The sequence below is a fragment of the Rhipicephalus microplus genome, chromosome 6 (assembly GCF_043290135.1).
Source record: "Rhipicephalus microplus isolate Deutch F79 chromosome 6, USDA_Rmic, whole genome shotgun sequence".
Taxonomy (NCBI): Eukaryota; Metazoa; Arthropoda; class Arachnida; order Ixodida; family Ixodidae; genus Rhipicephalus; species Rhipicephalus microplus.
Window position 1 is genome coordinate 33,660,856 of NC_134705.1, and position 26,512 is coordinate 33,687,367.

Sequence of the window (26,512 nt, forward strand, 5' to 3'; positions counted from 1 at the left end):
CTTGCACATTCATGTGCGCGTGCTCGGAAGTATTCGTTTGGCCACTCGCGGCGAAGTAGTTATTTATGTTGCAAGTATTGACAGCGTAAGTACACGATCAGTGCAACAGCGTATAACAATAATGTTTGGGAGGGCAGACACCGAACGCCTACAGCGCAACAATGCAAAGAACAAAAAATGCAATATATGGCTTCAATGCAAACCGTGGCTGTCATATAAAATGTGCTGAGTTAATATTTATAACACGATTATAACCTAACCTTCTAAAACGTGAGCCATCGCCACTTACCAGTCAGTATTACCACCTCATTGTCGGCCTCCGGCACCGCATGAACCTATTTTTCTTCATCGCTTGTCAAGGGATCAAAAATGAAATGATTGTCTGAATTTTCTATCAAGCCACGTGCCTCGTCCTCCTCGCTGCTTCCAGGAAAAAAAGTCGATATCCTCATCGGTATCGGACGCGGATGCAGAGGATTCGGAATCTTGGCTACTGCGGCTGGCCATGGCGACTGTCAGTGCGTTTGTTCTGCTGGCTTTTGTGTGGCACGTGTGTGTGAGAGCAGACGAAGTTCGGCACGATGTGCTTCCCAGCTTTGTGTGGCTACGTCACCAAGCCACCTATGCATCGACGTCACGGCCCAACTCGGCGACGCGAAACCGAAACCGAAAATAGTCCACACAAACGTCGAAATATTAAATTATCTAGTGAAAATACACGAATCTTGGTGCGTGTATCATGCTTTCTGAAGCTGAAAGAAACGTTTACAGCAAAGAGCACGCATGCCACAATTTTGGTTGGCTTTCAACTGTTAGCTTTCGGTGACACCTGTTAGCACCTGTTAGCTTTCCGTGGCACTGCTCTCGCGCAAAATCTGAGCGGATACTTCATTCGCTCGTATTACTGTTATATCCGCACGTGAATCAATGCGTGCTAAATAGGATTTGACACTCACAAAAATATCAATCCTTGGGTCCCCGATCAGGGAATCGTTGAAAGCAGTGTGCGCCAACGGAGAAGCCGAGCTATCGACATACGTCTCACTTTGTGGAGTTACGCGTGAAACCTCTGTTTTATTAGCAGTAGTGCCACGTGAAAACTCACAATCTCTCATAATGTGGCCCCGTTTTCCGCAGCGAAAACACACCACGGAATTAGGGCTGAAATTAGCACTAGCCGATGGCTTGGCTGGCGGCCTATAATTAAATTTTCCTGGCCCTGCATTGCAGTAGCTGCACTGCCTGCCGCTGCCGAGGCTTTCTTCAAAACCAGCGGCTGCTTCCACAACATCCCTGGGCCTGAACCAACCCTTTACTTCCTGCTGAGTTACCAGCGTGCTGAGATCATCTGGCATTACCTGTTTTAGCCTGTCAACTATCAGCCACTCCTGAAGGCTCTCGAATGACTGCACCTCTCTACTTTTAAGATAGTCGGAGAACATGGTCTCCAGGCGCGCCATCACTTTACTCCAAGACTCGTGTACCTCTCTTTTTATTTCCAAGAACATTCGGCGGTACTCGCTCGGAGTCATCCGCAGCTTCTTTGGAACTCTTGATTTTAAGTCTAAGTAAGCAATTAGCCCCGCTTCAGATAGATTGGCAACGAATGTTCACATCTTGACACTTCGAAATCGCAATAGAATTGTGCCCCGAATATCCTCGGATATGTTCATTGCCGCAAAAAGAGCGTCCACGTTTTTGAACCAGGCTCGAATCATAGGCTCATCAGTGGGCATGAGCCCAAGGACTGCCTTTAGCTCTTGCGCGTACCTTCCGATACTGGTTTGCTGGTTCCGGTTTTCCGGCCCCTCTGATAAGGCACGCGACAACCTCATCTTTTCTAGCTAGAGCTTGAGCTTGAGCACTTCGATTTTAAGCCTCAATTCTCGTGTGCGATCTGATTAACTAACGGCGTCATCTTCTATGACATCCCTATCCGAGTCCGCCATCTCCCAGAGAGTGCCTGAACGAAAGTGCATTCAGTAAAAAAAATAGGGGTGGGGGGGGGGGGCGAGAGAGCACAAAGCAGGCCTCACCTTGCAGTGATGCGTCGCCCGATGCACTTGACAGTTGGAACTGCGTCCGTCTCGTCACTAACGTTATGTGCGATGACCACTTCCAATGCGTCAGGTCTCTGCCGGATCACCCTTGTCGCTGATTCAGTCTGTCACATCGACTGTCCCTGCTGCTCTGCTCCTGAAGCAGCACCCAGCTGCGCCTCTACGGTAAGTCTATCACTCAATGACGACCTTTGCCTCTGCTCTCGTTCACTGATGCGCAGTGCTCATGCGCTGCCAAACTATGGGCTCCGATGTTGACCGGCAGGCTCGTACCGAATGTCAATGCTGCTTCTCGCAGCGCAACAGCAGGTCCCGAAGCAGCATGCGTCTTGTCAGCTTCCTGGACTTGAGCACCTTCCTCGCTGCGGGCCCTCCACTCCACGTCGACTGCGCCAGTTAATTTCCTCCTCCTCGACTAACTTCTACACTAGCTAAGGAGGGAAGATGTTTGAGGTTTGGAATGGATCCCCTCGATGACTCGAGTGCACGGTGGCAGCGCAAAGGAAGAGCCATAGTCTGGTGAAGAGACGCTTTATTGCAGCCTCAGGTGTATGCCCGAGTCCAAGCTCAAACCTCCGCTCTTTTTTCAGGTTCAAACGTCCGCTTTTCGACCCTCGGTTGAACAAAGGGTTTTCACACAAGCCAATCACACGTGTGGGCTCGCATTGCCACGACCAATTGCAGGAACACTTTCATAATAGACACTGCATTGGTAAAAAATGGCAGCATATCTATGGAGTGAATGATGGAGAGTGGGGCGAAGCATCCGTACGTCAATTCGTTATTGCTTCTGTTCGTCTATGCGTGCGTCTGTGTGGCCGCCCGTGCATCCATGCGCCCGTCCGTGCGTGCGTCTGTTCATGCGTCCGCACGTCCATATGTGCGTCCGTCCCTGCGTACGTCCATGCATCTGCTCCTGCGTCCGTCTATGCGTCCATCCATCCGTGCGTCCATCCGTCCACCCATGCATCTGTCTGTGTGTCCGTTCATCCACCTATTCAACACTCAAAGTACCACCATCTCGCATCTTTCCATCATATATTCCTCACATAGAAACACCGCCATCCAGCGGACATTCCAAGGACTGAACGAGAGGAGGCACACGCACACTTTCTTACGGCTTGCGCTTCGTGTCTACTTCCCACCTTTAACCACCTCGAGTTCATGGTATATACTTGTTCACTGTATTCATGGCACTGCGGGCCAACGCTTGCTAAACCTTTCTAAAACCGAGGAGGTTACGCCCAGCGGGTATAACGTAGCAACCCTTTCTTGTCAGATAGTGCTCAGTGGACATGCCAATGGCTGCTAAGGGGGAATGAGAGACAGGAGAACTTGTCTTTTAGTTAACGCGCACGCTGCGAATTTTTTATTGTTCAAAAACGCACAGAAGAAATCTCCAATCGGCACCACTTTGGAGGTCAAAATGTAAGACTGGTTAAACCCTACTACTACGACTGCGAGAGACGAACGGGTGCCGCTATTAGGAGATTCGCCCCTAAAACCACGTTACCTAATACAGCACGCATAGGGATAGGTTCTCCGCGGCACTTGCTCGCTGAATTCCGTGCCGACCGGTTGTGCCTTCTCGATCTCCGACGTCAGCGTAGCTCTGGCCGACTGGGCTTACCTTACGTCGTCTCCTGACGCCGACCTCCGACGACATTGTAGCTATGACTGACTGGACTTGCTCTAGGCTACCTTTTGACGCCGACAAGAGCTCTCGTAAGTGGTGCCCCGTCCCCGGACTCCTGTGACCGTGTTTCCATCTTTCCTATCTCTCCTATATCCTCGATATGTCTTGAAAAATTGAATTGCTGCACAAACTTGAAGAAAAAACAAGAGAGACAGGAAAGAGTGCAGCACTCTTTCCTGTCTCTCTTGTTTTTTTCTTCAAGTTTGTGCAGCAATTCAATTTTTCAAGTATGAACCAACTAGTCTGCAAAAAAGTATTGCTTCTCGATATGTCGTCGCTCTCTGACTTACCACCTCACGCCTCTTTCTCTCTCTCTACATCTTTATTCCTATCATTCTAATCCCTCCTCACCCCCATCCCTTGTGACTACTGTTGAGGTGTCGCTCATTGAAGCAGACAGTTAAGGGGCTCACTTTTCTCTTCCTTTCTCTTTTAGAACCACTTTGAGTGTTCTCCCCGTGTGATATCCTCTCTCATGCCAGGCCGTGCTGCCTCCGTCGGTCGACTTTTGTCGGCGGCCGTTCTCACGCTCGAGCCCCGTCAGCTCTCTCATCAAATGTTGCTTCGTAGAAGCCTCCTGAAGAGTGGCGAGTACACCATTGGGCTCTGTGCGCTTACCAGGTGTGCATGCGATAGCCAGGTGCCTCAACATCCTAACAACACTCGGTAATGACGTACAGCGGGGAGGTTAAGCTGGTCTCTCTGCCACCACTATGTCTTGTTCAGTCGAATGGTCGCGTTCCCACGTCATTCTCAATGGCACGCGTGCATGCCACCAATGGCTTGAACTCAGACAGCGGCGCCTGGCCTGCTTCTTGCCAGACGCTCTTTCGAGTAAGCAATCCTCTTCTAGTCCCGAACGGGGGCGACCTTGACGGCTGCGCTCGTGAACCGTGCGAACGAAGGAGTCTCCTTTCTTTATCATGCTCGAGTCTTCCGTGATCACCTTCGCGGAACCGATCAGCTTCGTTAGTTGACGGGTCGGGAGCTGGCTCTGCGCTCTGCATCAGCCGGAATCAATTGCGCTACACACAACACGCCCGTAATTGTTGCCTCATACCAAATATTGCACATTACTTTTTGTCCTGTTCAAGAGACTCTTGCGCTTGAACTCGACTTCTAATTATTTCTTTTGCCCAATTAGGCTTGAGCTTATCGGAGGAAAATATTTAAAACTTCGGCGCCTCAGGCTTGAGATACTGCCGCAGGGATGTCTTCGATGTTATCAAAATTGTTCACATCAGGTTAATACAGTAGTATGGAATACAAGCTCAAAAGCATATTACGTGCAGTTGAAATAAATATTTTAGGTAATATTCTTACAAAAGTATTCTTTACAGTATTCTTACAAAAGATATGAATGGAAATCTTTTGTAAGAATACTGTTAGACGAACGTTGGGGTGGAGCTACCGTTTATTGGGCCTAACAGCACCGACACAGCAACCAGGAGTTTCAGCAGCAGCTGCAGCAGCACGAGCCTCCGCCACAACAAACGTCTTCTTCGTCGTTTTTAGAGCCCGTGTTTGTCACAACATTGACTCTACGGTGCTAGAGGGGCCATCCTGGTGACCTATGGCACCAGGATAGAACTGGTGGGTCGTAGTGAGGTTTGAGACGCTCGACTTGCACAGTTTCACACCCGCGGCGCCATTGATCTGATTAGGTTCAACCTTGGTGGCTGAATAGGTTCAACCATGTAGTTGACCGGTGATGCCTGGCGCAAGATCCTGTACGGACCGTCACACTCGGTGGTGTGAACTTTGAGCAAAGGCTTGGGGCAGACGATGGCAAGTGGAGCCACACGATTGTTCCAGGCGCGTATCACGATGGAGATGAGCGTTGGTCATGGGAGTCCTTCTGGCGATCCTGATCGTGCGTAGTTAGCGAACGTGCTATCTGCCGACATTCTTCGGCATATGTGGCGGCTTCGGCCAAAGTTGTCGATTCTAAAGGGTCTGGGCGGTACAGAAGGATAGTGTCCAAGAGCAATGAAGGTTCCCAACGATAAAGAAGGAAGAATGAGGAGAATCCGGTTGTCGATTGAATTGCGCTATTGTAAGCGTAAGTAACGAATGGCAGTATGCGGTACCAGTTCGTATGGTCATCAGAAACATACATGGAGATCGTGTCACCCAGCATGCGATTAAATCGCTCGGTCATTCCATTGGTTTGGCTTTGGTATGTGGTCGTTGTTCAGTGCACGATGTTGCATTCGCGTAGGAGGGCTTCTACAGCTTCCGACAAGAAGGAACGCCCGCGGTCACTGAGAAGCTCGCGGGGCGCACCATGCCGAAGGACGAGGTTGTGCAGAATGAACAGGCCGACTTCACGCGCAGTGGCCTCGGGAAGCACCGAAGTTTTGGCGTAGCGCGTAAAGTGGTCCACGGCTACGATGACCCAGCGGTATCAATTTGGTGTGTATAGTAAGGGACCACACAAGTCAATTCCGATGCGGCTGAAAGGCCGAGAAGGACAAGGCAGTGGCTGGAGTGGCCCTGTGGTTGTGCGAGGGGAGCTCTTCCGGCGTTGGCACAAGGAACAAGAACGGACGTACTGCCTAACAAAGCGGTACATTCCGCGCCAGTAATACCGAATTAGGCGAGCATACGTCTTCACTACATCTGCGTAGGCGCATTGCGGATCCGCGTGGAAGAAGCCACAGACGTCAGAACGTAGGTGGCGAGGTATTACCAGCAACCATTTTCGGCCATCAGATAGATAATTTCCCCGGTACAGAAGACCATCACGGATAGTAAAATGGCGAGCAGTTCGTCGAAGTAAACGGTTATCGGTACGTGGAGACGTCTGAGACAGGTACTCTAAGAGAGACGCTATTCATGGATCCTGGCGTTGCTCAGCGGTCATGTTGGCCTGTAAGTGAAGAACATTCGCAGCTGGAAACAGACACTGCAACATAATCGTGGGGAAGTGGCGAGCGAGAAAGAGCGTCGGCGTCCGAATGCTTGCGGCCTGACCGATAAATTACACGAATGTCGTAATCTTGGAGACGTAGTGCCCAGCGAGCTAGGCGACCAGATGGATCTTTTAATGACGACAACCAATACAATGCGTGGTGGTCAGTCACGACGTAAAATGGGCGGTCATATACGTAAGGTCGAAATTTTGTGATTGCCCAAGCAATGGCAAGGCATTCTTTCTCGGTGACTAAATAGTTCTTTTCCGCTTTAGTGAGGGTGCTACTAGCGTAGTTTACAACCTACTCAATGAAGCCAGATTTACGCTGAACAAGAATAGCGCCGAGGCCAACTCCACTAGCGTCCGTATGGATTTCGGTTGGAGCGTCTTGATCAAAGTGGCGTAGGATAAGTGGTGATGTCAGAAGATGGCGTAAAGAGGCGAATGCCGCCGAGAAGTCTTGGTTGTCGGCAAGCAGCTGTGTAAGGGGTGCGATCATGGTGGCGAACTTGCGCTCAAAACGGTGGAAATATGAGCAAAGCCCGATAAAGCTGCGGAGTTCTTTTAGTGTAGCAGGCCTGGGAAAGTCGGCGACAGCGCGAAGCTTGGCTGGATCAGGACGGACACCATGTTTGCTAACAACATGCCCTAAGATGGTAAGCTGGTGGGCAGCGAAGTCGCATTGCTTCAAAATCAGCTGCAGTCCAGAGTTCCAAAGACATGTCAGGACGCTTGCGAGGCAGCTGAGGTGGGAGTGGGAGCTGAGCTATCACAGCGACCTGTGATAGCTCAGTGGTTAGAGCATCGAACGCGTTATTCGAAGGTCATAGGTTCGATTCCTGCTCACGGTTGAATATTTTTTCACCCTCTTTTCTTTCTTATTATTTACATTTCATTGGTTCTAATAACTTTCTCTATACATTCCTTGGCATTACTGTCTGTTAGATCTCATATATATATGTATGTATATATTGATACGTAGCTGACGTATCAGCGGTGAGAAGACGACAACGAGGAAGTGGTCTGTCGGTTGTGCGTGCTGCTTCCATCTTGGTCGACGCCATACGCATCATTCTGAATATAGATTTTAAATAGACACACCTCGTGTCATTTTTACGTAACATCTTTGTGGTGGACGTGCTGGGTACTTCCCCGTCTTCATCACGATGCTCCGCAACGGCCGCATCATCATAGGTCCAACCATGTCACAGGTTGAACAACCATCGTCTTCGCCACCTGCCCCTACCGTGCCTTCTACATACGTCGTTCTACCTCCTGATCGTGATCCCGGTGTATTTTCCAGTCAGGATGGCATTGACGTCGACAAATGGATCAACCGGTACGAACGGGTCAGCGCAAGCTATAGGTGGGACCCGACTCTTATGCTTGCCAATGTGTTTTTTTACCTCGATGGCCCACCGCGAGTGTGGTTCGAGACGGACGAAGCGGAGATTACGAGCTGGGACTCCTTTGAAGAAAAGATCCGTGACCTTTTTGGCGACACCGTTGGGCGGCAGATCGCAGCGCGGAATGAACTGGCGGCCCGTGCAAAGACGTCGACGGAGTCGTACGTCGCGTACATTCACGACGTCATCGCCCTATGCCGCCAGATTGACGAGCACATGAGTGACTCGGAGAAAGTGGCCCATGTGCTGAAAGGCATAGCAGACGACGGATTTAATCTACTAGTTAACAACAACGTTGCCAACGTCGACGCAATCATTAAACAGTGCCGGCGGTTCGAAGAAGCCAAGAGCCGCCGTATTACTCAGCGATTCACCCGGCTGCCCAACACGGCCGCGACTTCATCGTGTGAAGCCGCCCGCAAGTCCCCCACGTATGACAACATCACACGCATTGTTCCTCGGGAAATCGAAGCCGCCTGTCCGGCTCCTCTTCAGCCACCAGTTTTCGCAACGCTCGCCTCTGACCAACAACAGCCGTCAGTGGCGTTAATACAAGCTGTGGTGAGGCAGGAGTTTGCGAACCTCGGACTTCCATCAGCATGTCCCCTGACTCGCCCTGAAGTCCCGTCCTACTCCCGAGGACACGCTCGCCGTTCACCTCCAACAATGCCCTTCCGTAACCCTTCGGAATGGCGAACACCCGACGACCAGCCTATTTGTTTTTTCTGCCACCAGCCTGGGCACGTTTCTCGCTATTGCTGCCGCCATTGGTCAAACCAACCGCGTCAGACTTTCTCTACCTCGGTGCTCATGCAACCGACGACCCCTCGACGTTCAGTCGCCCCACCCTTCAATTTCTATTCGTCGTCATCTTACGAGCCTTCCAATGACACCCCTTTGCCCGGTCGCCGCTACCCTGACGCCCCTTCGTCCGGTCGCCGCAGCTCTCGCTCCCCGTCGTCGCTACGTCGCCAATCCCGCTCTCCGCCACCTCGGCGCTTTTCCTCGCCGAGCTTCTCTGGACGACCGCAGCAGGAAAACTAGATATTGCAGCTTATAGAGGTGAAGCTGCAATACCAATGACGGCCGAAAATACTCTACTGACGCTTTCCACGCGCCATAGCCTGCTTGAAGTACAAGTCGACCATGTTCATGTGACCGCCCTCATTGACACAGGTGCGCACCTGTCTATTATGAGCGCTTCTCTACGCTGCCGCTTACAAAAGATTATGACGCCATCTACGACGCAGGCAATACGTGTTGCCGATGGTGGTACTGTACCAGTAATCGGAATGTGCACTGCTCGTGTCAGCATTGCCGGTCGTCACGCCGTGGTCCTTTTTGCCGTGCTAGCCTGCTGCCCTCATGACCTCATACTTGGCCTTGATTTCCTTTCGGCACACTCGGCCTTAATTAATTGTTCGTCTGGTACCCTCAGCCTTGATCTACCAATCTTTGCCGACTACTCTGCAAAGCCCACCAGCTGCTTGAGCCCAACCACTTGCGTTCGACTGCCACCTCGAACTGTCACGTACGTGTCTTTGTCATCGACCCCTCCCGTTCCTGACGGTGATTATATCGTTACGCCAATTACTGACGTTCGGCTGACGTGCAGTGTTACTGTGCCCTATACCATCGCGACCATAGCGGATAACTGTGTGTTACTTCCGCTCCTTAACTTTGGTTTCACCCCTCAAGTGTTGCCCAGCCAGATGTCTCTAGCCCAGCTAACTGCCATAACAGAGGACGATGTCAGTGTTGTCGCTGTATCTGCTCTTGATCGAAGCACAGTCTCACGGTCACCCAGCTCAGACGATGGTATGTTTCGAAACATGATTGGATCGGAGCTGTCGCCTCACCAGGCCGACGCTCTCTGCCAAGTTTTGGCCTCATACAGCGACATTTTTGACACCGTCGATTGTCCCTTGGGCCAGACTAAAATTATCACTCACCGAATCAACACTGGTGACTCTGCGCCCATTCACCGTCAGCCGTACCGCGTGTCAGCGTCCGAGTGAGAAGTGATTCAGAAAGAAGTGGCCAAAATGCTTACGAAAAACGTAATCGAACCATCAACGAGCCCTTGGGCCTCTCCCGTGGTATTAGTAAAAAAGAAAGACGGCTCGTGGCGTTTCGGCGTTGATTATCGCCACCTCAACAAAATTACCAAAAAAGACGTGTACCCTCTACCACACATTGACGATGCCCTTGATTGCCTTCATGGCGCCACCTTCTTTTCATCTCTCGACCTCCGATCTGGCTACTGGCAAATTGCTGTAGATGACATGGACCGAGAAAAAACCGCCTTCGTTACCCCTGACGGTCTTTACCAATTCAAGGTCATGCCATTCGTGCTCTGCAACGCTCCAGCGACCTTCGAGAGAATGATGGACACGCTCCTACAAGGATTTAAATGGTCGACATGTTTGTGTTACCTGGACGACGTGATCATTTTCTCACCTACCTTTGCAACCCACCTTGAATGCCTTTCGACCATTCTATCCATATTTCGACGGGCCGGCCTGCAGCTCAATTCCTCCAAGTGCCACTTCGGTCTTCGTCAGATTACCATATTGGGTCATCTGTTGACTCTGCCGGCGTACGGCCAGACCCGCCGAAAGTACGCGCTGTAACAAACTTCCCAGTCCCACGCTCTGTCCATGATGTTCGCAGTTTTGTGGGCCTCTGCTCCTACTTTCACCGGTTCGTGAAAAACTTTGTGGCACTCGCACGACCACTCACCGACCTTCTCAAGCAAGACGTCTCATTTTCTTGGGGCCCTCCTCAAGCTGACGCCTTCTCTCAGCTAATCACCGCTCTAACGACACCTCCTATTCTTGCACATTTCGACCCCGATGCTCCCACAGAAGTGCGAACAGACGCGAGTGGTCACGGAATTGGTGCAGTTTTGGCGCAAATTCAGCGTGGCAACGACCGTGTAATCGCGTACGCGAGCCGTCTGCTTTTTTAGTCTGAACGCAATTATTCTATAACAGAACGGGAAAGTCTCGCTCTTGTTTGGGCGGTTTCGAAATTCCGTCCTTACTTGTATGGCCGCCCTTTCCGTGTCATCCCAGATCATCACGCGCTGTGTTGGCTTTCTTCTCTGAAGGACCCCATTGGACGACTTGGTGGTTGGGCATTACGCATACAGGAGTATTCCTACTTGGTTGCTTATAAGTCTGGACGTCTCCATCTGAACGCCGATTGCTTATCCCGCTACCCTGTTGATCAGCCCGACGAACCAGACATCGAGCCTAGCCTCAGCGTCATGTCAATGTCCCAGTTTTTTTCAGATTGGTGATGAACAACGTCGTGATGCTTCTCTGCGACAACTTATTGACCGTCTCGAATCTGCTCCGAACGACACGTCACTTCGCATGTACGTCCTCCTGAATGGCACGCCTTCTTGTCGTGCCGAAAAATTTCCGTTCAACCGTGCTGCACGAGCTTCGCGATGAACCAACTGCTGGTCATCTGGGTGTATCTCGGACGTACGACCGCGTGCGTCGCCGCTTCTTTTGGCGTGGTCTCGCCCGGTTCGTTCGCTGTTACGTGTCCTCCTGCGATAAATGCCAACGTAGGAGGCGACCTACTGCGCCCCCGGCAGGACTTTTTCAACCGATCTCCATCCCAACCGAACCTTTCGTCCGTGTTGGTATAGATCTTCTCGGTCCTTTTCCCGAGTCGAAATCGGGCAACAAGTGGGTCGCTGTTGATATAGACTATGCGACTAGGTATGCCATCACTCGAGCGCTCCCCACCAGCACCGCTACTGACGTTGCGGACTTTTTGCTCCACGACGTCATCCTACAGCATGGCGCTCCTCGCCAATTACTCACAGATCGTGGCCGCGCATTTTTGTCCCGTGTGATCGACGAGCTTCTGCGCTCTTCCTCGACGCACCACAAGCTGACCACTTCCTACCATCCCCAAACAAATCGCCTTACCGAACGGCTAAATCGGACCCTAACGGACAAGCTCGCGATGTATGTGTCCTCCGACCACCATGACTGTGACCTGGCGCTACCTCACGTGACCTTCGCGTACAATTCTTCGCGCCACGACACCACTGGTTATTCACCCTTTTATTTGCTTTATGGCCATGATCCGACGTTACCACTCGACACCTTACTTCCAACTACTACAACGCCGTCAACCGAATATGCACGCGACACTATTGCTCATGCCGACCACGCACGTCAGATCGCCCGCTCTAGACTTTTGGCTTCGCAGGCCACACAGAAAGCCATCTACGACAGCCGGCATGCTGACGTTCACTTCTCACCCGGTTCTCTTGTTCTCCTGTGGTGCCCAGTTCGTCGAGTTGGCTTATCAGAGAAGTTATTGTCTCGCTACATGGGTCCTTACCGTATCATCCGCCAGGTAACCGACGTCACCTATCAGATCATTCCTGCATCTGAGCCCCGCCGCGGCGGTCTAGTGGCTATGGTACTCGGCTGCTGACCCGCAGGGCGCGGGTTCGAATCCCGGCTGCGGCGGCTGCATTTCCGATGGAGGCGGAAATGTTGTAGGCCCGTGTGCTCAGATTTGGGTGCACGTTAAAGAACCCCAGGTGGTCTAAATTTCCGGAGCCCTCCACTACGGCGTCTCTCATAATCATATAGTGGTTTTAGGACGTTAAACCCCACATATCAATCAATCAATTCCTGCATCTGAGACCACAAGCCTGCCTGCAACCACATCCTGTGATATTGTGCAAGTCAGCAGGCTAAAACCTTACCACCTGCCTACTGAAGACCGTAGTTAATGTGCGCCGAGACGGCGCTTTTACCGCCGGGGGAAGGTAATGCTACGTAGCTGACGTATCAGCGGTGAGAAGACGACAACGAGGAAGTGGTCTGTCGGTTTTGCGTGCTGCTGCTTCCATCTTAGTCGACGCCATACGCATCATTTTAATATAGATTTTAAATAGACACACCTCGTGTCATTTTTACGTAACAATATATCTATATATAAGTATATATATATATATATAAGTATATATATATATAAATAAGTATATATATATATATATATATATATATATATATATATATATATATATATATATATATATATATATATATATATATATATATATATATATATATATATATATATATATATATATATATATATATATATATATATACATATATATATATATATATATATATATATATATATATATATTTATATATATCCTGACGAAGGCCGTACCACGGCCGAAACGAAGAGTAAACAACTATCAGATTTTCGTAAGTGTGCTCCTTTATTCCTAATTATATTTGCACCGGACCCACAGAATTTCTTTTTTGAATCAAATATATATATATATATATATATATATATATATATATATATATATATATATATATATATATATATATATATATATATATATTGCTGGTGCTCTTTTAGGAGTGAGCCGAAGACACTTTTTGGGGGGAGTAACTCAGAGGTAAAACCAACCAGTTGTCAAGCGGAGCAAGTGCCAGCAGCAACAAAACTCTTCTTTCTCTTCTTTCACTGTTCACTGGCGCTCCTGCCAGTGCTATATATCAATGCTACAAATCACTTCCCCCTCCCCCCCCCCCAGGAAAAGGAGCCATCCTGGCGACTTATGGACCGGGTAGGATGGGTGGGTCGTAGCGTGGTTTCAATCGATCGACATGAACAGTTGCGATGATGATAGCGTTTTAAACGGGTGACATGAACGATGTTGGTCTTGCTTGAGCGGCGGCCAGTTGACAACAGCTGAGATATCCCGTACGTGACATCGCTGAGGCATTCCAGGACAACAAACGGACCAGTGTAGTTGGCCAGAAACTTTTGGTAGAGGCCAGGCATGCGAAGCGGCGTCCAAAGCCACACCAAATCCCCCTTCTCAAACAATACGTGCTGGTGACTTCTGTCGTAACGGTTCCTAGCATTTCTGGGAGACGAAAGTTTGAAGACAGGCGATGCACCAGGCCTCTTCTGCGCAGCAAATGGTTGCGGTGAGGGTAGGTTGATTAGTCTCGGAAAAAGGAAGAATATTGTCAAGAGCTGTGCGAGGCTGGCGTGCGTAGAGCAGAACAAAGGACTGTATCTTGTTGTTTCGTGCAGTGCAGTGTTGTAGGCGGAAGTTATAAATGGCAAGATTGCGTCCCATGTTTTGTGTCCGGAACCAACATACACGAAAATCATATTGAAGAGAGTCCTATTATTTCGTTCCATCAAACCATTAGCCTGCAGGTGATACGGGGTAGTGTGACGGAAATGGCACGAAGCAAGACAACTACATCGGCGACAAAGTGCCGCCCGCGATCACTGATGATAACATGGGAGGATCCATGGCGTAATATAACACGCGACAGCATGAACAGTGAAACTTGAGTGGCCGTTGCCGCAGGAATCGCCGCAGTTTCGGCGTAGCGTGTGAGGTGGTCAACACCTACAATAATCCATCGGTTGCCGTTCGTTGATCGCGGAAAGGGGCCCAGCAGGTCAGCACCGATGACGTCAAATGGTGAACGTGAGGGTGCTATGGGATGAAGTAGTCCGGCTGGCGGAGTTGTAGGATGCTTGTGGCGTTGACATTGCTCACAGCTCGTAACGTATGCAGTCACACTTTTGCGCATCTTCAGCCAGAAGAAGCGTCCTTTCGTGCGATAAGATATCTTAGAAAAGCCCATATGGCCATGTTTTGGGTCGTCTTGCATTGCTCGAAGTACGTGTTGTTGCAGAATTGTAGGCACAACTAGAAGTGGGCGAAGGCTTACGCCGGAATAATTCTATTTGTAAAGAACGCCATCATTTACGATGAAACCACATTGACCGTTCGTTCCGGAAATAAAGAAAGAAGCAAAACGGCTGTCACTGCGTTGCTCTGCTCAAAAAGTTGTTAGGTCAGAAAACAGTATCCACTACTGCCAAGCATCCAACAAAATTGTCAGCGTCACACTCGGTTGTCAAAAGGGGAAGCCATAAAAGGCAATCAGCGTCGGCATGATGACGACCACTCTTGCAACAGACTTCAAGGTCGTAGTCATATTCTTGCAAACGTAGCGCCTAAGGAGCAAGACGACCAGATGGGTCCCGTAGTTCAGTGAGCCACCATAAAGAATGGTGGTTCGTGATAATCTAGAATCGGCGTCCATAGATATAAGGGCGAAACTTGTGCACCGCGAATATGACCGGGAGACATTCCTGCTCTGTGACAGTATTGTTTCACTCCGGTTTACTAAAACAGCGACTGGCATAGGCAACGACGTGTTTATCAGCTCCATGGCGTTTGACCAAGACGGCGCTGCGATACTGAGGGGACGCGTGGAAGAAGAGGAGAACGATGTTGGCAGGAGCGATGATCCGCCAGATGCCTGGACTCGCGCATTCATCATCTCTTGTAAGTAAAAACATCTCACCGTAACAAGTTTGGTGGAAGGTGCGGGGTACAGCGGAGCGATCCCAGGCGAACGATCACGGAAGCGCTACCTCAATAACTACGCCGAAACCGCCGACTGGCTGGTCTACCACCGCTCTCTATGGATCCGGTTGCTCGCGGCGACACCACGCACTCTTCGTTTGGCACTACGTGACCCCGATACATGGTACCACGAAGCATCTCTGAGAGGGTCGGAGAAGATGTTGACGAATAGCTGAAATACTTAAACCTTGTGAGTAAATACAATTGTTGGGATCCGGCCTGCCGGTTTTCCAACATCGGATTGTTTTTTGAAGGGATGGCGTTGGTGTGGTTTAAAAATCACGAAGAAACAATAAAGACCTGGGAAGCGTTTGAGAAAGAAATAGCGAGCTGCTTCGGGGACCCATTGATGAAGAAGAAACGCACTGAGCAAATTTGATGCAGTGTGCTCAAGTCCCCGGTGAAACATGCACAACGTACATTGAATATATTCTGAAATTGTGCATGTCTGTAGACCCACGCATGAAAGAAGATGACAAGGTTGGGCATCTCCTCAAAGGGGTTGCTGAGGATGTCTGTCTACAATTTTCTCATTGCAAGGACACCCTGGCATCTGTAGCGGAAGTAATTAAACACTGCCGCACGTTTGAGACCCTGAAGGCTAGGCGCATCACTCCGAAATTTCGTAGACTTGCCAACGTCACCACCATTGCAAGTATCGACGTCCCTCCAACATCATCCTGTTATCTTCCCTCGATGATCACACAAATTGTACGCGAAGAACTCGGACGACGTGATGTCAACCTGCCGAGTGCACATGCTAGCAGCGCCTTCCGCCATACGACGCAATGTGTGCTGCCGTTGATGCCACGCTATATGATGTGCCCCAGTCATGAGCACCAGAGCCCCCAACCGACAACCTAAATTACTACTTCATCGCCACGGTTTCCAGGGATCTGGCAGATCACCACTCGTGTCAACCTCGTTCTCCTCTTCTTCCACGCGTCCCCTCAGTATCGTAGCAACATATATATATATATATATATATATATATATATATATATATATATATATATATATATATATATATATATATATAGGTATGAGATATGGCACAACGGGAGCTTTGTCAACAAAGATAAATATATTTATTTCCCAACAGTTTCGGGAGGGGTCCTCCCTTCATCAGGGGATGAGTTATACGGACATGAATTTCCAAACTTCGTTGCTGCCGCGTCCCTCTCGCCTTGAAACTTGTTTGAGAGAGTGAGAGGGAACTAAAAAAAGGAAAGAAAACAAAAAAAACAAAAAAGGGGGAGAAAAAAGAAAAAGAAAGAAAGTAAACAAGAGGAAGAACCACTGTCAACACTGAGAACGAAAACAACTGTCCGTGTACGTCCACATACGTTTGTTATCACGTGCTGTTCAGTTCTCGACGTGTGTCGGGCACCCAAGATTGTCGCCGCGGTGCCGGGAGGGTCCATGACGGCGTGCGTAAAGAAAGGGTTTCCCCGTAATGGGTCGGTCGGCGTGCGTAAAGGAAGGGGTTCCCGTTAATGGGTCGGTCGGCTCTTTTTACCTTTAATCTTCGTCCGTTTCCCTTCAATGGTCATCAAGTGGTAGGCGAACGAAAACACTTTGTGTGTGCATGTAGAAAAAAAATAAAAAAGGAAGAAAAGAAAAAGAGAAGAAAAAAACGAAAAACAAAAAACAAGAAAGAACAGTGTACACGTACGAGTCAGTCAGAAAAAAGCATGGTCTCCAGCTAGGAATCTTTGTCACCAATTCCCTCCTGGCTTACTTCTCGGAGGCAGTTGAGTTTTCCGGGGTCCTCGTTAATGCTGGCTACTAATGTTCGAAATTTGAACATAAAATATGCCTCACGCTGTTCGCACTCGCGTCTGTTTGAGAAACCGGACTTGTTTGAGAAACTGTCTGTTTGAGAAACCGGACGACCCTCTTGTTCTCTCGTCACCTTGAGTCGCCAGGATGGCTCGTCTTCGTCGCCGGGGTATTGTAGTGGGGAATTCGCAAGGCACTAACTAGTGGGAACATCTCTCTCGGAGTGCGAAGCGCGAGTGTGTGCACGAGCTATAGAGGCTGAACTGCTCGAGCATTTCTGTCCGTACCGGCTGCCTACCTACTACCTGGCGTCGCTATTAAACTCCCTTGCAATATATATATATATATATATATATATATATATATATATATATATATATATATATATATATATATATATATATATATATATATATATATAGAAAGGAAGACACGACAGGTCCGGGTATTTTCTATATTGAATGAACTTGAAGATAGCATATTTGAAAAGGAAATTGTCTTTACTAACGTTTCGGCCGTGCCACGGCCTTCGTCAGAGTCAGTAGGTATGATACATTGCAGCCGCTTTTATGGGCTCACGCGGTGAACTCTCGGTACAGCAGTTAGAACAATCGAAGTGAAAAAAATGGTAATCTGTCAGAAAGCTTGTGTTAACAGTACTAAAATGCGACGGGGTGCATGAATATACAAGTTCCAAATGTCCTTGCGCATCAACACGTGCGACACAGTGTGGTTGGCAGGACATGTAAAAGAGCTCTGAAGTAAAAAAACTACGGATGACTAATAACCATTTTAATATATAATAAAAAATTTACTAATCTATGGAGACGTGTTGTTACACTGCGAGACAGGTGAGCTTTCCCACGTTTTCATTGATACCTGAACGAATGGTGTTAAATTTGTGGATCAAGAAGGATGCCGTCACTTACCTATCGTGATTTGTCTTGGAACTGGACTGAATAATAGTGGCCCTAATTTTGTCGAAACCGTGGCCAGGCGTACTGACGTGCTTCGACAGTGGTAGATTGGGGAGGCTTGCGGCGTGTGCACGGTGATTTTTAAAATGAATTCTCAAACTTGTCTCCGTTTGACGTATGTACTGAGCTTTGCATGTTGAACGCTCGAAAAAATAGATGACGTTTATATTATCACATGTGTAGTTCCCATTTATTTTGAAAGAAAAGCTAGACGATGTACTTAAAACTCTTTTAGATGTCGTCATGTGCACGCACACTTTGCAACGTGGTTTGTTGCAGGGATGACAGCCTTCATGATGTGAACACGTGGTTTTAGATGAGGTTAGTAAATCACGAAGGTTCCGCGTTCGTCGGTAGACCACGCGTGGTTGTTCTGTAAAGATTCCTTTGAGCCGCTCGCTCTGTGTTAAAATGTTGAAATGTTTCTTTAATATCTGGTTCACATTTGGAGATGAGGCCACATGTGTCAAAATTAGGTTAGTCCGCGAACAATCTTTGGGTCTTTTGTTAGTACTCAGCAGATCTGAACGGTCGAGCTCTTCTGCACGTTGGATGGCGTCTGTGATTATGCTGGCCGGATAGCTCTGTTTTTCCAGAGCACTCCGAAATTGTTCGCAGTGGCGGGAAAACTCGCTGCTATCAGAGTATACTCTTTTAAAACGGATTGCTTGGCTGTAGGGAATACTAGTTTTATTGTGTTTCACGTGACTACTAACTACTAAAGTGAAGATATTGCTGCCTATCCGTGGGTTTCCTGTAAAGATTAGTTATCAGCTTTCTGTTACGTAGAGTGACCATGGCATGAAGGAAGCTTATGTTCACAGGTGAATACGAGTACGAAAAAGAAATCGCCGGATGAGCGTTGTTAAGATCTGCTATGAAAGAAAGAAGTTGCGACTCACTATGGTGCCAGATTAGGAAAATGTCGTCGATGAACCGCTTGTAGTAAAATGGCTTACATTCACAATTTGCAAGAAAATTGTTTTCAAGGAGCCCCATAAATATGTTTGCGTAGTTTGGTCTGATCCTTGTGCCCATAGATGTACCGCGAACTTGAACATATTGTGTCCCATCAAATTCGAAATTGTTAAGTTCGAGAATGAGCTTAAGCAACGTAGCTAACGTAGATGCGGAAACAGGTTTGTCGGCGTCGCGATCGTTGTACGCGCAGATAACTGCCTCGATGCCACCTGAGTGAGGGATATTGGTGTATAGTGGCTGACATCTAACATAACGAGAAACGAGTTTTGAGGAGCCTGTAGGTCAAAAATATCTGTTAGAAAGTGATTCGTATCTTTAATGTAAGAAGAAAAGCTGGACGTAATGGTGTTGATGAGGCTATCCACATAACGGGAAAGGTTCTCTGTCACTGTTCCAATTCCAGAAATTCTTGGTCTACCGGGTTTATCTTATGAATTTCGGGAAGACGGTAAAACCTGCCAGCTACTGGGCTCAACGTTATTAGGGATTTTAGAGTGCTGTAGCTCATTTCTTTATCATTAAAGAGCGCAGTCAGACTATCATGGACAATAGGTTTGAACTCATTCGTTGGGTCATGATATTGCCGCTTGTAATATGATGCATCACTGAGCTTCCTATGGCCTTCGCTGATATAGATGCTTCTGTCCATTACAACAATGGCGCCTCCTTTATCTGCAGGTTTTATAATTATGTCATTACTAATAGCGAGGGATTCTATTGCTTGTTGCTCTCTGTCAGTAATGTTGCGGTGCAATGGTGTACGTTCTTTATATGCCTGCATGAGATCGCGTTGTACAACTCTGATATAAAGGTCCAGACATTTGTCTCTTTGGGAGGGAGGTGTCCAATGCTTGTAAGATGGCAATGATGAGTTATCGGTATTGTGAGCCGAGGACCAATCATAACAGTACTCACGGAGGCGCATGTTACGTTCGAAATTGTGAAGATCCTTCACCAACTGAAATTCACTATAGCCTCCTGTTGCAGGGCAAAAATTAAGTCCTCGAGATAAGACACTACGTTCCTCAATTGATAAATCGTAACATGACAAATTTATAATGTTATCCTGTCCAGATGATTTACTTTCTAGCTCGGGATGGCGCATTTCAGCTGTAGTTAGGATGCTTCCTCGTCGGGGGCATTCCTTTTTTCTTAGGTTGTCACGGGCGACCTTCTTTGACTTTTTAGCATCCAGCTCGGCTAACTTCTGTGACCGCTATAATTCGAGAGTTTTTATTTATTCAGTCGTAAACTGAGAGGATTGCACAAGCTGTTTTTACTGATTCCGCAGACCTTTTTCTGATGATTCATAATGGCTAATAAGTACGCTTGTTAGTTCAACAGACGCCCGATTTAAGGTGTTATTCCACCTTGACACGTTTTCCTTTAACATCTATCATGTGGCCGGCTGCAGTTTTAGTTGCAAACCTTTAGGAGCACTTGTTGCCGCGACATACATTCTAAGCATAGAAATGTGCGATTCACAACGAGTCCGTTTTTCTATAACCTTCCTGGTCCTTAAAAAGTTCATTGAGCCAACAGACAAAGTACTCTCACCCATCTGGCGTTGTGTTAGTCAGTTCGTTCCTCTCGTGGTTGTGCCCCTGTTCCGGAGTCCGTAGCGTAGTTGAGACGGCCAAAGTGATGCAACGACCGCATACGGCGGTAGGCCAGACGTAGGCTGTGTAGATTGCGACTTGTTCATGTGGGCACGCGATGGTTTTGAGGTTACGTTCTCTGCTACGGAAGGCTTGCGCGTCAAGGTGAGGGATGCTGTCGGCGTGGTGTTGTTTCTTGAGTTCGGCTGTGCTGTAGGATGACTGGGTGCTGAAGGTCGCCCAGCTCGATCCACTCGATGCGAAGAGTCATTCGTTGATTAATCACACCAGGCAGCTGATGTCGCATCCACCGGACTCCTGAAGCACAGGTGCCGGATGTGGCTTGCAAGCAATGACACACCCTCGAAGCTCATATGAAGGCCGTCTGCTATGAGGACGCGTGTAGGTGGTAACCATTCGATTGTATGATCGAGGGGTAGCAAACTAGCCGGAAATAGCGGCAAAAATTTCGAAGCAGGTTGTTGAAGACTGTTGCTTCTCTGTTCCAGCGTCAGAGCACCACGTCGTAAGCATACATATATATATATTGTAGTGGGGAATTCACAAGGCAATGATAGTGGGACCATCGCTGAGTGCGAAGCGCGAGCACGAGCTGTAGACACTGGACTGCCCGAGCATTTGTTTCTGTACCGGCTGTCTGCCTATTATCTGGCGTCGCTAATAAACCCCCTTGCAAAGTGGTGGAAGTGTGCTGGGTACGCAAACCTGGAACTTCGAAGCCGGAAGCTGCCCACTACATCAGCAATGCCTGATCAGACGACCGAGCAAGGCACCACCCAGCAAAGCACGGCCCAATCTCAACTGGTCATCGTGCCTACCACCCTGCGCCAACGAGATCCGCCCTTCTTCAGTGGCACCGAGGACCAAGATGTGGAGGACTGGTTGCAGCTGTTTGAGAAGGTGAGCGCCGCCAACAAGTGGGACGACCCCTCGAAATTAGAGTATGTCCCAATTTATCTCAAAGACGTCGCCAGCCTGTGGTTCACAAACCACCGCACTGAATTTATCACTTGGGCCGGTTTCAAGACCACCCTCGCAGCTGTGTTCGATCGCCCCGCAGTGCGCAAGCTGCGTGCTGAGCAGCGCCTACGCGGACGTGCACAAAGGCAGGGCGAAAACTTCACAAGCTATATTGAAGATGTAATCGATTTATGCCGGCGCTTCAACCCTGAGATGACCGAACATGACAAGATCAGGCATATCTTGAAAAGCATAGACGATGATGCCTATCAAATGTTGCTGGCAAAGAGCCCAAGTACCGTATCCGAACTTGTGACCTTGTGCCAGAGCTTGGAAGAGATTCGGAAACAACGTGCAGCAGTTCGGAGGTCGACGACTGCAGACGACTCTCTCGCTGCCCTGGCCGTCGGTGGTGACAGCTCCCTGCTGGAGCAGATAAAAGAATATGTACGCGAAGAGGTCGCACGACCACTTTCATGCCTCTCGTATCTGCCGACCACCGAAGCACCAACGAACCGCCTAACGCCGACAATAAGACAGGCTATTCAGGAGCAGGTCTCCGAGGCGTTGCCATTACCTACGCCTGCCTCTCAACCAACGCCTGTTGCCGCGCCACTGACTTATGCGGCCGTCGCGGCAATGCCTCCTGCATCTCGTCTGCCAATGTATACGCCTCAACCTGTGCGACCGTCCACCGCGCCGTTTCCACAGCAACACGCCGGAAATCCTTGGCGCACCGCTGACAACCGGCCTATATGTTACTTTTGCGGAATTCCAGGTCAAGTTGCACGTCTATGTCGTCGGCGCTTTACAGTTAACGCACCAAGATATCCTGACTATTCGTTTCGACCTCCATACCACGCGCCTCACGTACCACCTGAAGTTCACGAACGCGATGCGCAAACTGCTTCCGGCGCCCGAACATTCGCTTCTAGACGTTCTACTTCCCGCTCGCCTTCACCTTCACCAAGTCGTCGTTCCGTGTCGCCTATGCGTCGACGACCCACCTCCATTGAGACGGAAAACTAACTGCCGCAGCTCCGGAGGCACGAGCTGCGTCATCGTCTAATCGTTCAAGTCCTCGCCTGTCTCCCGCCAATCTTATCGATGTAATCGTCGAAGGTGTACGAACACTCGCACTCATCGATACCGGTGCCGCGATATCTGTGATTAGTGAGAGACTCTGCCGCTCTCTTCGTAAAGTGACGATGCTTTCTCCCGTGGTTTCTCTTAGTACTGCGAGCGCCCAACAAATTGAGCCCGTCGCGTCATGTACAGCAAAAGTTGTGATTCGAGACGTGTTGTACACCATTGAATTTCACGTGTTGGCTTCATGTTCCCACGATGTCATCCTAGGATGGGATTTTTTATCACGTCATCACGCCGTCGTGGACTGCGCTCGGGCCGAAGTGGAGCTGTTACCGTTTGGTGATGCGCCTTCTGTTGATGCGGCCGTATCTAGTGTGGCTAACCTTGTCGTCGCGACGGACATAGACCTTCCTCCTTTCAGCGCCCAGTTTGTCCCTGCCTGCTGTGCTTCACTTTCTGACGCTACGGTCCTATTCACGCCATCTGACATCTTCGGTAGCCGCCACCACACATCGCTGCCATTCGCCGTTCTTGAGCTTTGTCAAGACACTACCGGGATATTTATTTCCAATCCCAACTCGTGCCCCCTCAGTTTGCGCCGCAACGAGACGCTCGGCCACATTCAGCTCATCGATGAAGGTACTATCGTGCCTGCCGATTTCTTCGACACCAAGCCGAATATGGAGCTGAACGCGTTGGTTCCTCACTTTGCCTTGAACAGCGTGTCTACCGATGCATTTCACCATTCTATTGACAGCCATCTCGCCCCGGCTCAACGAGAGCAGCTTGTTACCCTGCTGCACGAATTCAAGCGTTCGTTTGACTTTCCCCAAGCGGTGCTAGGAAGAACGAACACCGTTGTGCACACAATTGACACAGGAAAGAGTACTCCTTTGCGCCAGCGCCCTTATCGTGTGTCACCAGCGGAGCGTCGGGTAATTGCAGAACAAGTAGACGACATGCTACAGCGCGGAGTCATCAAGCCTTCTTGTAGTCCTTGGTCTTCCCCAGTTGTACTCGTCAAAAAAAAGGATGGTTCAGTCCGGTTCTGCGTAGACTACAGGCGCCTAAACAACATTACGAGGAAAGATGTTTACCCTCTTCCCCGCATAGACGACGCTCTCGATTGTCTCCAAGGTGCAGAATTCTTTTCCTCGCTTGACCTTCGCTCGGGTTATTGGCAGGTCCCAATGGCTGAGTCTGATCGTCCAAAAACGGCGTTTGTCACACCGGATGGCCTCTATGAATTTACCGTGATGCCATTCGGACTCTGCAATGCGCCTGCCACATTCGAGCGAATGATGGACAGCATTTTACGTGGTCTCAAATGGAACATTTGCTTGTGCTATCTTGATGACGTTGTGGTTTTTTCACCCGATTTCACTTCGCATCTCACTCGTCTGCGCAAGATTCTACAGTGCCTTACAAACGCCAGGCTTCAGCTTAACCTGAAGAAGTGTCACTTCGGGGCTAAACAACTCACCATACTTGGTCATGTCGTCTCGAAAGCCGGCATTCTTCCCGACCCTGACAAGCTTCGTGCTGTTGCCGAATTTCCTAAGCCGACTACTGTTAAAGAACTACGGAGCTTTGTGGGCCTGTGCTCCTATTTTCGTCGCTTTGTCCGGAACTTTGCCTCCATCATCGCTCCACTCACCAAACTCCTTGCTGGCCCTGCAGATCTTTCGAATTGGACAGCAGCCTGTGACGAATCCTTCGCAACACTGCGCCGACTCCTTACCTCACCACCCGTACTGCGCCATTACGACCCCACTGCGCCAACCGAAGTACACACGGATGCAAGTGGCGTTGGCCTTGGTGCAGTACTCGCGCAACGCAAGCCAGGTTTTACGGAGTATGTGGTCGCCTATGCCAGCCGCGCCCTCACTAAGGCAGAAGCCAACTATTCTGTTACGGAAAAAGAGTGCCTCGCGATTGTGTGGGCGTTAAACAAGTTTCGCCCCTATTTGTACGGCCAAACTTTTGATGTGGTAACTGACCATCACGCACTCTGTTGGTTGGCTTCGCTAAAAGATCCTTCCGGCCGCCTCGGACGTTGGGCACTACGCCTCCAGGAATTCGACATACGCGTCGTCTACCGATCAGGGCGAAAGCACTCTGACGCAGATGCGCTTTCACGATCACCCGTGAAATCCGATGATACGGATATATCAGCCCTGGACCTTCCCCTCTCTGCCGTCAGCGTCACAGACATGCCATCCGAACAGCGCAAGGACCCTTGGATCGCCTCGCTATTGAATATGCTTTCTGACGCATCAACTTCAGGTTACCCGCGTGCTCTTCGCCGCCAAGCAACGCATTTCACCATACGGGATGGCCTGTTATACCGTCGCAACTATCAAGTGACGGGTCGTAAATGGCTGCTAGTCATACCCAGCCATATGCGGTCTGATATCTGCAAATATTTTCATGCTGAACCGCAACACGCACACGCCGGTGCGCTAAAGACGTATGAGCGGATCCGCCAACGTTATTACTGGCGGGGTATGTACACGTTTGTACGCAAACACATTCGCTCATGTTCCCAGTGTCAGCAGCGCAAGACATTCCCTCATTCACCCGGTCAACTGCAGCCTTTGCCATGTCCTGCACGCCCATTCGACCGTGTTGGGATTGACCTATACGGCCCGCTACCGTGCTCTGTTGGTGGCAATCGATGGGTGATTGTGGCTGCCGACCATCTGACAAGGTACGCCGAAACGGCAGCGCTGCCTTCGGCTGGTGCTCGTGACGTTGCAACCTTCATCTTGCACCGGTTTGTTCTTCGTCATGGTGCACCACGGGAGCTCCTGAGTGACAGAGGACGCGTATTTTTGTCCGAAGTTCTGCAGCAGCTCCTACATTCATGCCGTACGGTACACCGCACATCAACAGCCTATCACCCTCAGACAAACGGCCTAACGGAACGTTTCAACAGAACCCTCGGAGACATGCTCGCTATGTATATTGATTCCGACCACTCCAACTGGGACGTTGTTCTTCCTTTCGTGACGTACGCCTACAATACGGCGATTCAATCAACAACAGGCTTTTCTCCATTTTTTCTTTTATATGGTCGTGACCCATGCAACACACTCGACACAATTTTGCCATACAATCCTGATGCCTCAGAGTTCAGCCCAGTTTCTGAAATGGCTGAACATGCCGAAGAGTGTCGTCAACTTGCACGGTCCTTCACAGCCGATAACCAAGCCCTCCAAAAAGATCGCCTCGACCATGATCTTGTTCAGAATACCTTCCCCGTTGGTTCTCTCGTGTGGCTCCGACTGCCTTTCCACTCTCCTGGACTGACTCCCAAGTTTGCACCGAAGTATACGGGCCCTTACCGCGTCATACAACACCCTTCTTCTGTCACCTATGTGATTGAACCACTCAAGCCGTCCAAGGACAAGCGCCGCCTTGGTCGTGAGACGGTCCACGTCAGTCGCCTCAAGCCCTGTTACGACCCTCCTGTTCTCTCGTCACCTTGAGTCGCCAGGATGGCTCGTCTTCGTCGCCGGGGCATTGTAGTGGGGAATTCACAAGGCAATGAT